This window comes from Notamacropus eugenii, chromosome 6 (genome assembly GCF_028372415.1).
Source record: "Notamacropus eugenii isolate mMacEug1 chromosome 6, mMacEug1.pri_v2, whole genome shotgun sequence".
In the NCBI taxonomy this organism is placed as follows: domain Eukaryota; kingdom Metazoa; phylum Chordata; class Mammalia; order Diprotodontia; family Macropodidae; genus Notamacropus; species Notamacropus eugenii.
Window position 1 is genome coordinate 356,284,754 of NC_092877.1, and position 11,837 is coordinate 356,296,590.

Consider the following 11,837-nt stretch of genomic DNA (forward strand, 5'->3'; position numbering starts at 1 on the left):
TCATCTCAACAACTGTAGGCCAGGAATGCCACCTTCAGTTTATTCCTACAGAGGGATGGTTGGATGAGAGGACCTTGGCCCTGTGAATGTTTTCCCTGTTTGTGAGAGTAGGACTAGGCCCCAGTACAAAACACAAGATTCTCCAAACAGAAAAGGCTTCATGCCAAGGTATGCCAAGCACATTTAATAGCCAGAAGAGCAGGTAGAAACATGGCATCCCTAGGCTTCCCATTATATTATTGAATGTAATGTAACATAATCCTGAGTGTACTGGGTCTAGATTCAGGATAGAATTGGTTGAATCCTGTCCCTGACCCTGTCCAGCAATATGACCATGTATAATTCACTGAACCTGTTTGAGCCTCAGTTTTCTCACCTGCAGAATGGGGATAATGATACATTCACCACCTCAAATGGAGGTTGTGAGGAATGAAAGAGGGAGTAGATAAAAATTACTAGACAAATGCCCCATTTATTTTTCTTCCAGTATCTTAAAAACAGTAGATGCTTAGCAAACATTATTGGAATTTGGTAGAATTACATACCTGTAAAAGGCTCCTTTGTAAGGCCACTGGCTCCATTTTTTAACAATTTTCCATCAAATTGTACATAATTCAAGTCCACAAGCATTTATCACACACCTATGATGTGCCAGGCATAAGCCTTGATTCAAATAAAGAATCTTGAATCTGGTCAAAGTTTCATTTTCTTGCCTTCTTACAGATCAAGAAAGAGAAAACATCAAGGGATGAGACAGTTATAATTTAGGAAATCATGTGTTTAAAGCTGAATGGGACCTTAAAGGTCATGCACTCCAACCTCTTCATTCTACAGACGGGCAAACTGAGGCTCAGATGGGTGAAGAGACTTGCCCAAGGTCATAAAGGGAATAAATGTCAGGAGCAGGATTCAGTCCAGAAATTTGACTCCTGACTTTATGCCTGTGTAGCTCTGCTTCTGATTGGACTTTAGCAAAACAGTTGAAAAATATCACATCTTATAAAAAAAGATGGAAAAATGAGGAGTGGATTATGCACATGAACTTAAGTCCCCAGGTGCTGAAAAGAGATCTTAGTTTCTATTAGAACCGATTGCATGCCCAGATCCAAAGTATATACCTCTGTGATTCCATATCAGTTTGAAAAAAAGATCTCCAGTGAACCTTAGTCCTAAGCTATTTAATACTTTTATCAATGATTTAGTCAGAAGCACAGTATTTTTATCAAATCAAACACAAATTCTTGTTCATTGACTGACTTAGTAATTGATTGAAGACACTGGATCTGTTTAATCTGGAGAAAAGACTCAAGTCGGAGGGAGTTGGAATAATAGCTAATCTCAAGATGTCCCCTAGAAGAAAGACTAAATTTGCTCTGTTAGCCCCAAAGTGGGAACCAGAGGCAATGGTAGAAGCTGCTAAAAAGACTTAGGCTTGAGCTTCCTATGATTAGAGCTACCCAAAAGTGAAATGGGCTTCTTCAGAAGACAATGGGCCCTCCTTTCTTCATGGACTTTGAGCCAACAGCTAGGTGACATGGAAGCTAGAACGCTGCACTGGAAGTCAGGATAATCTGAGTCAAAATCCAGCCTCATACACTTGCCAGCTGTGTGATCCTGGACAAATTACTTAGCCTCTGTCTGCCTCAGTCTACTCATCTGTAAAATAAAGATAATAATAGCACCTACCTCCAAGAATTGTTATGAGGATGATCCCATGAGATAATATTTGCAATGTGCTTTGTAAATGTTAAAGCGTTATGTCAACATGAGCTATTTTTATAACCACTTTTCTTATGTTCTATTTTATTCTATAACTTGCTATTTTGTTATTTTTATTCTATTATATATCATATTCTGTTATTGTATTACAGTTAACTATTCTTCGTATAACCAGCCACTTTTTTTATAGTTCAAGATTCTTTTACCGATATGATGTGGGCTAGATGCCAATGAGGTCACTTTCACTCTCAAATTCTGTGATTCCATGAAGTTTGTTCCCATCTCCCACCATACCATGTATTACTTTGCACCAGTACAGTAATTATTCAGTACATAAAGCATCTCCGTGGGGTTCAGAACGCAGGGTATCAAAGGACATAATCAAAAGCAGCTCTGGTTTGAATTTGTAGTGGAAATCTCAAGGCCCCATTGGCATCAGTGTCATAACCAACTCACTCTCTAATTAGACGGAGAAAAGTAACCCTAGGGTTTATCAGTCATTCATCTACCCAAATGCCCTTTAATAAGAGGGAGACCAGGACTTCTGAGGAATCAAGAAAGAACTAAGATTCTAACAAGTTTAATAGCTTGTCATGAAGATTCACATTCAGAAAAGGGTCACGTAAAAAGGGAAATTGAAGGTGGCTAGATCTCTATTCCCCTTATCGCAAGTTGGGGCCTATTTATCATGGGAATTAGAATAGAAAGAAATATCTTAGAGATCTTCTAGTCCAGGGATAGGGAACCTGTGACCTGGAGGCCACATGTGACTTTTAGGTCCTTGGGTGAGGCCTTTTGACTGAGTCCAAGTTTTACAGAACAAATCCTTCACTGAAGTGATGTGTTCTGTGAAGTTTGGATTCAGTCAAAGGGTCACATCAGAGGACTTAGAGGGCTACGTGGCCTCGAGGCCACAGGTTCCCCACCCCTCTTCTAGCCTATGCCACTCTTTGGTCAGTTGGGGAAACTGAGACCCAGAGAAGAATGATTTTTTCATGATCAAGTGGTATCAGAAGTGGAATCCAAACTCATTTTCCCTAATTACCAGATCCTACATGCTTTCCACTAGAGTGTTAGCCTTGGAGACAGGAAGACCTGAGTTCAAATTCTACTTCTAATATGTGTTAAATGGATTTAGCCTTTCTGAGCTTCAGTTTCATCATCTGTAAAATGGCACTTTCACTGACTTATGAAGAACAAAGAGATCTGAGATCATGAGTGTTAAATGCTTCACAAAATGTAGAGTTCTATAAATGTCAATTACCATCAGCCGCAGCTCCTCAGTTCCTTCTTCTACAATTGATCTCAAAACACTCCCAGATATAAAATGCCATGCCCAGTGTCAGGCCATAATGAACAATAAACCAGAGGAAAAATGCTCTAGAAAGCAAACCCAGAACACAATCAGGGTAGTCTCCAAACACTCTTCCCATCCGTATTAAGATTTCATTGAAAAAGCAAGCCTGGTGTTTGCTAAGCTTGCAGCATAGTCTTATTATCCCTACCTCCTTGATTCATGTCTCCTCCTCCCCTTTTCCTCAGTTCTTGTCTGCCAGGATCCTGGGCAAACAAGATGAGAGGATTTGGCCAGTTTTCCCATAAGGCAAATTGAGATAAAACCAACTGCCACGACATGCCATACGTATTACATCATGTAAGGCGACCCAGAAGCTGAAATTCCATCTCTGGCTGCATCATGCCTTCCGATGGCCAATAGTGAGCTTTGCCAGGCTTCCCCTCTTTGGGATGATGTCTGCCTGGCCTCCGCAGCCCTGTTAAGTGGAAGACGTAAAAACCAGTGGGGAGGAGGAAATCAAGGATGTGAAGGTTGAATGCTTTGACAACCACAGTTTACTCAGCCTAAAGTTCAATTTACTGACTTATTTCTTCACTCATCAGCTAAACATAGCAGAACATTTGGTCTGGGTGCTAGATTTGCTTATCTGAATCAATTTGAAACTAGAGAATCCTTTTTATATAATCACAGACATCCTTTCAAGTCTGGAAGGGACCTCAGACATTGTTTAATCAAATACCATCATTTTACAGATGGAGAAACTGTGGGTCAGAGACAAATAAGAACTTATTTATAACATATTTAGATGTATAGAAATATAGGTATGTATATATAGCATATATACATGTCTACACAAGCATGCATATATACATACATACAACCCCTGAAAGGAACCTTAGAGGTCATGGAATCCAACCCCTATATTTTGAAGATGAGGAAACTCAGACCCAGAAAGGTTAAATGACTTGACCAATATCACACAGGCTAGGATTTGAACCCAATTTCTTGGACTCCAAACCCAGGAGTGTTCCACACTGTTAATATGATACACTCAAGGTCAAGTGAGTATTAAGAAGTAAAGTAGGGGATCAAACCAAAGGCCTCTGACCTCAAAGCCAAGGCTAGCTTAACTACAGCATACTTTGTACTTTTCAAGATTATTAAGAACATTTTATAAACCTTAAGGTGCCACATAATTGTGAAATTTTGCTATTTCAGAATTCACAGTTAATGTGGCTTAGTGCAAATAAGACCAAGTCAAGAAGAACAGATTTCAGGGGCATCTAGGAGGCATAGTGGATACACACATTAGAAGGACATGAGTACAAATCTTTACTAGCTTTATGACCCCAGGCAAATCACTTAACCCCAATTGCCTTCCCTCAGAAAAAAAAAAAAGAAAAAAGGCCTGAATTCAAGATATGCCTCTGACATCTACCTATCATTATCTGTCTGCCCCTCTCTCTCTGTCTCTCTGTCTCTCTCTCTCAAAGATAGATAGACATTAATAGCTAGCTAGCTGTATTGAGAGACAGACAGACAGAGAGAGACAGAGAGACAGAGAGAGGGAAGGGGCAGACCTTGACTGTGGCCCCATAGCTAGTATATTTACATACACATAAATATGCACATACTTGCATTGTGCATGAATGTATACTATACACACTATGTGCACATATATGTGCACACACATGTGTTCATGTCTATATATAGGCGTGTGTGTCTATATATATACATGTGCACACACATATATGTGCATATATATATATTACAAATCCCTTTACATATGGTATCTCATTTTGCCTCCACAAAAAGTGCGATCATAATCCCCATTTTATAAATAGAAAAATTGAGACAGGCAAAGGTTAAGTGATCTGCCCAGGATCTCATGGCTAGTAAATATTCGAGGTCAAATTTGAACCCACGTCTTTCTGATTACAAGTCCTGTGCTCTCTCCAATACACCACCCAGCCATCCAGCAGCTAGTTCCATTATTTAAGTTCCTCCAGTTCTGTTTTCTGTTTCATCCTTATATTCTCAACACCCATCCCAATACCTGGCACATAACAGGTATTTAATAACTACTTGTAGAGTAGAATTGAATTGAATTCCTTACTCAATTCTCAACTCTTCCTCTTTGGAGTTGTTGTACCTGGTGGAGGATACAAAACAATAGCCTATTAAGAAGATAAACACTTTTGCCAGTTTCCAGTTATGTTTTGCTTAAACAAGGAGCTAGTAACATCTTGATTTTAATCTTTCTTCATTCCTCTATGAATATAAATAAGTCTGAATAAGGAACTGATATTTGGCATCTACACATAGTTTCCAAAGTAAAACTCAATAGAAAAATATTAATGACTGTGTCCTGACACAGGAAATTTTCTGCTGCCTGGTATAGTCCTTAATACCTTGAATGACTAATGCCTCAAATATACTGGCAGTATAAAGAGTAACCATTATGGTACAAAGGAAAATGTGGTGACTTTGGAGTCAGGGACCTCAATTCAAATTCTGCCTCTGACACTTACTTCGTCAGCCAATGTGAATTTATGACAAATGGTGTGACCTCAGACAAATTCCCTGACTATCCTGGCCCTCAGTTTCCTGTATAAAATGGGAGTGTGGGACTAGATAAGAAACTGTGAGATTTAGATCTATGACCCCTCTAAAAGTCTAATACAACATTTTAATAAAATAGAGTATCTCTCTGAGGTTAGTCTGTTCAAAGCATTTATTAAACAGTTATATTCTAGGCAGACTTCAGAAAAACCTGAAGAGACTTATATGAACTGATGCTGAATGAAGTAAGCAGAATCAGAACATTGTGCACAGTAACAGCTACAGTGTGCAATGACTTGACTTTGATAGACTTAGCCCTTCTCTGCAATGCAAGGACCTAAAACAATTCCAAAGGACTTGGGATAGAAAATGCCATCCACATCCATAGAAAGAACTATGGAGTCTGAATGCAGAGAAAAGGAGGCTATTTTTTGTTTGTTTGTTTGTTTTGTGGTGTTATGTTTTTCTCTTTCTCATGGTTTCTCCCATTCGTTCTAATTCTTCTATACAACATGACTAATGTGAAAATGTGTTTCATAGGAATGTATATGTAGAACTTATATCAGATTGCACGCTGTCTGGGGAGGGGGAAGGGGAGGGAGGAAGAGAAAATTAAAACTTATGGAAGCGAATGTTGAAAGCTAAAAATAAATTAACTATTAAAAAACAGTTATGTTCTAAGTGATAGGGAAACAAAGAAATCGATACTGAGCCCTGCCTTCAAGGGGTTTCCATTCCAATGGGGGAGACAAATATGAAAATTACTTTTTGTAACAACAACAATTCAAACAGGGGAGACAAATATGGAAATTACTAGGTACATACAAAATGTATGCAGAGCCAAAGGTGATCGGAGAGAAGGCTTGTGCAAATGCAAGTATTTGGGAAAGGTTTTGAAGCGCTACATCTGTATAACACTAACACTAAAGTCTCCTGAAAAGCACTTCATTTTCCTTGGATAACTCAAGAGAGTCAGACTGCAGAATCTTCTGGTTCTCCCTCCGCCCCCCCGCCACCCAGGGACACTGGCACCATTATCCTGCAAACTGTAGGGCTATGAATCATGGAATACCACAGTCTCTCCAAGGATCCAAATTGTGGCTTACCCAGATGGTGATGGAGAGACACATGGTGCGCATAAATAGACCATGGCATATTACCTACCCAAAAATGTATGTGAGAAACTGTAAAATGTACCATCAAAGAGATGTGTGACTGAAAAAGGGGTCTAGCTTGTCATGAGGGGTAACCTGAGTGTTGCTTTGGTACCCATATTATGTCCATGGGTTTAGAATAAAACTGTTAGACTGAACCTCCCCCAACTTCTACTAGGTAGTGGAATGTCCACTAAGAGGGAGGTGATAGTCCCACTCTACTCTGTCCCATTAAGTCCACATCTGGATTATTGCATTCATCCCTGGGTACCATATTTTAAGGAGGACATCAAGAAGTTGGAGAGTGCCCAGAGGATGAAAACCAAGATGGAGCTCAAGTACTTGGCATATGAAGATGGACTCCTGGATATTTATCCTGGAGAAGACTTAGTAAGGACAGTATATCTGTGTTCAAATAGAAGAGCTGTCATGTGAAAGAAACATTAGACCTATACTGTTTGGCCTTGGAAAGCAGAACTCTGAACAACAGTTAAAAGTTACAGAGGCCAACATAGACTAGATAGAAGGAAATCAAACCATAAAGGCCAGTTGAAGAAGAATAAGATGTCTTGGGAGAGGAAGTTAATTGGATAGTTCCAAGAAAGGCTGTATAACCATCTACTGGGAATGGCATTGAAGTAATTCTAATTCAGGTACAGGTTGGATTAAATGGCTACTGATGACTCTTGTGGCTCTGAAATTCTGTGATCCTCCTCTTCTAGTGAGAAGAATTCAAAATACATTTTCAAAAAACATTTATCACAATTGCAAACCACACACAATGTGATATTGTGAAGCCATAAAGGCAGCCCAACATTTGTAGGGTGTTTTTCTTTACTCTACTGATTGATGTATTAAGGTTTAGAAGTCGATCATTCATAATCTGCTATTGTTTCAATAACATTAATTAAGTGTGCCCTGAGAATGAGACTCTAAAGCTCTATAGTGTACCTTATGGTATTTGAACATACTCCAATGTAGAAAAGTAATGTTTCTTAATATTTCAGTCATAGGAAAAGAATAATGATTTGCATAGCACCTTCTATGAGTTAGGCATTTTGTTAAGCACTCTTTACAGATATTATCTCATTCTCACAACAACCCTGTGAGAGAGGTACTATTTATATACCCATTTTACAGAAGAAGTAACTGAGACAAACAGAAGTTAAGTGACTTATCCAAGGTCCCACAGCTAGTGTCTGAGGTCACATATGGGCTCAAGTCTTCCAGATTCTTGTTATTTTGTTTTCTTTCAGTTTTATTTCCCCTCCACATAAGCACTTTTTAGGATAGGGATGCTCGTTTGGAGGGTGAGGAAAAACTAAAAATCTCAATATCAAGTTAAAGAAAGGAAATGACTTGGAAAACCTAGTATTATGATGATGAAATGTTGATAATAAAAATGTAACTGATACAATCAAGGGATAACTTTCTAGAACTCATTTATCATAGAAAGAATTGCATTGGAATTTTCAGCAAAGTAGACAGGATTCAGTATATGTCATTTATGAAACTATCACTATTATTATCATGACTTCTGTCCTATTTCCACTGTCATCTCCTTGAAACTTCCCAAAGCCCACTGACTTTGGGAACATTGATTTTTGTTACTTAAGGTTTTTTTCCTAATATATTTGACAATTAATCTCTAGAGGTATATGGTTGTTTGTGTGTGTGTGTGTGTGTACATGTACACACAAGTATATACACAGATATACGTATATTCAAATCAAAGTAGACTTTTCAAATTTTGCTCAAATAAATTATGGAGGAGAAAAGAGAGGGAAAGAGAAAATGAAGGGTTAGGGTTAGAATCGAGAAAGGAAGAAACAGAGGGAGACACAGAGAGAGAAAAAGAAAGAGATGGCTTTGGGAAATGATATTTAAATTTCTAGGCTAAACTTCCTTATCTATAAAATCAATAAACTAAGTAATTGTAAAAGAGTGGAGTAAACTCCACCATTCCTCAACACCTTTTTTAGCTCCTCCATATTCTTTTGGGGATGTCTATGTCAGCGTTCATGGACCTTTGTCAGTCAGAGGTGATGACACCCTGGTCGCATTTCTGTTCATTTTTGCACATCTAAATTCTGCTCATTCCTCCTGATGGCCAAAATGGACTTATTTGGAATGAGCAGAGTGATCAGTAAGTATTATAACAGAATCACAGAATTCTAGAATTAGAAGAATTTCAGCAACCATCTAGTCCAACCTATATATTGAAGTAATGCCCATTGTAACATATTTGATGTTCTGGTCTTTGCTGAAAGATCTCCAAGGAGAGGGAATTCACCAGCTCTAACTGTTATGAATTTTTTCCTGAATATATTTTGCCTGACTGTTCACGTATAACCTATATCAAATTCTTACCATCTCATGGAGGGCGTAGAGAAGAGAGGAAGAGAATTTGAAACTCAATTTTTTTTTTAAATGAATGTAAAATTTTTTTTTACATGTAATTGGAGAAAGAATTGAAATATTATTTTTAAAATGAATTTTTTCTGACATTCTGTCTTAATTTAGTTCTTTGTGATTTTCATACATAACTGCTAGTTCTGCCCTTTGGAACCAAACAGAACAAGTTTAATCAATCTTTCACATGACCACACTGCACATACATGTATGCAGCTATTGTGTTCTCTCTACCTTCTGGTCTTCTGGCTAAGCATGCCCAGTTCCTTCAATAAATTTTTATGACAAGGACTCAAGACCCTTCTTTGTCATGGACATTTCCCTCTCCATAAATATCCTTCTTAAAATGTGGCACCCAAAACTGAACCCAAATCTCCCAATGAGATCTGATGAGTGTAAAAGTATAGGGGTACTATTGCTTCCCTCTTCTTGGAAACCATGCCTCTCACTGCAATATGTTTGCATTAGATTTTAGATTACTAGATAATACCAACAATAATGACTAACATTTATGTGGCAGCTACTATGTACCATTCAGCGTGCCAAATATTTTAAAAATGTTAACCCATTAGATTCTCAGAACAACCTTGAGAGGTAGGTGCTATTATTATCCCCATTTGGTAGTTAAGAAAACTGAGGCAAACTGAAATTAAGTAATGTGCCCAGGGTCTCACAGCTAGGAAGTGTTTGAGGTCAGATATGAACTCGGGTTTTCCTGACTCTAGGCTCAGTGCCACCAAGCTGCCTCTTAGCACATGTGGAGATTGCAATACTCAGAGACCTTTTTCAGAATATGCTTCTCCCTCAAGTTATACTTGTGAAGTTGATTTTTTTTTATACCTAAGTGTAAAACTTTACATTTCCTCCCTACTGAATGAAATTGTGTTAGGTTCAGTCCAATGTTCTAGGCTGGCCAAAAACATTTTGGATCCTAACTCTGTCACTCAGCGTGTTAGCTCTCCTTCCCAGTTTTGTGTCATCTGTAAATCTGATGAGCTAAGCATCTATACCTTTATCCAAGTCATCAGTAAAAGTGTCAGACAGAACAGTGCCGAACATAGATCCTTGGCTACTTCACTGGAGGCCTTGTGCCATGTTGACATTGAACTATTTACAGCTACTACTGGAATCTGGCTTAGCACAGTTCCTACACATAGTGGTTAGTAAATTTCCTTCATTCCTATATTTTCTCAGGGATGTCTTGGCCTTCCAGCCTAATACTACCTTTACTATTTTGAGTCATCCCCAGTTTGTCTTTTACCTTGGATTCCAGTGACTTTGGAGGAGAGAGTGAGGCTGATGTCTTTGCTCAGTTCTGCTCCCCTTAAACCCAATTCACAAGCAACTCAAGACATTCCCCTCATGATGTCACTGGTCCTCTTTGAGAAGTAAGAATGAACAACAATCTTTTTAATAAACACTCTATCTCACTACATACCTATCTACCTAACTATCCAATCGGATATGAATGCATCTAATTGAATTATCTCTAATCCATATCTCTCCATCTCCCCCACAAGAATGGTATGAGATATTTTATCAAAAGCTTTGTTAAAATCTAAATAAGTTATAGCAATGGCATCCTCCTCATCTTCAAGTTTAATGTGCCTGTTACAAAAGGAGGTAAGGTTAGACTGGCATCATCTGCTCTTGATGAAGCTCAGCTGGCTCTTTGTAATTATCACTTCCTTTTCTACATATTTACCAATTCTCTCTGATATAATACATTTGAGGATTTTGCCAGGGATCAAAGTTAAACTCACTGGCCTTTGGTTTGAAAACTGTTCTCTTCTCCTTTTTTTGTAATGTCAAAATTACACGAAGATGTCTAGCGAGTTTGTGCCAAGATAAACCAGGTATGGTCATCTTGGCATATGCATGGGTCTAACCCTAACCCTAAAGGCATACATCCAAAAGGAACATTGCTTCTGTGGAAGAGAACATGATTCCTTCAGAGAGGGCAAAAATGATAAAGAGGGAGAACAAGCATACTGGGTGAAACTGGAGTCAGTGGTATGGTAGATGAGGCAGAACTACACTTGAGCCTAGCAAGACTCTAGGTTGAAAACGTCTGTATCCATGCATCTTCCTGCAAAGAAATCTCTGACAGATGGGCACACCACGCTGATAATTGAATACTGGAATGTCACAGAAAGAAGAAAGATGGGGCAGGGGTCCAACAGAAGGAAGAAAGAGGGACTGAAGCCAAGGGACAAAAAAAGTCACTAAGCCATAATGCAAAGGAGGAGCCTTTGTCTCAACTAGGAACATGAATCATGTAGAGTGTGAAGGTCAAAGTCAAGGAAGCTCAATTCTCTAAAACCTTGAGTCACATAAGGTAGACCTGTAAGTCAAAAGAACTGTCCAGATCCCTTGCTGTAAAGGTGAAATTGTTATTGACTATCAATCTTAGGTATTTGCCCTTTCTTTCTTCTCTGTGATACGTGTAGTAAAGAGAACACAGAGTTTAGACCCAGAGGGCCTGGGATCATGTTCAAGTTCTGCAACTTGTAGATGTCATCTAGAATAAATCCTTTAACTCCTCAGTTTTTCAGTTGTAAAATGCTTTGGCTGGATTGGATTCTTTAATGTAGAATACACAAACCCATGGATAGATTCCAGAGGCTCTGTGAACTTGGATGTGGGGAAATTGCATCTTTACATTCTATAACCTTTCACTGAAATTGAGCATT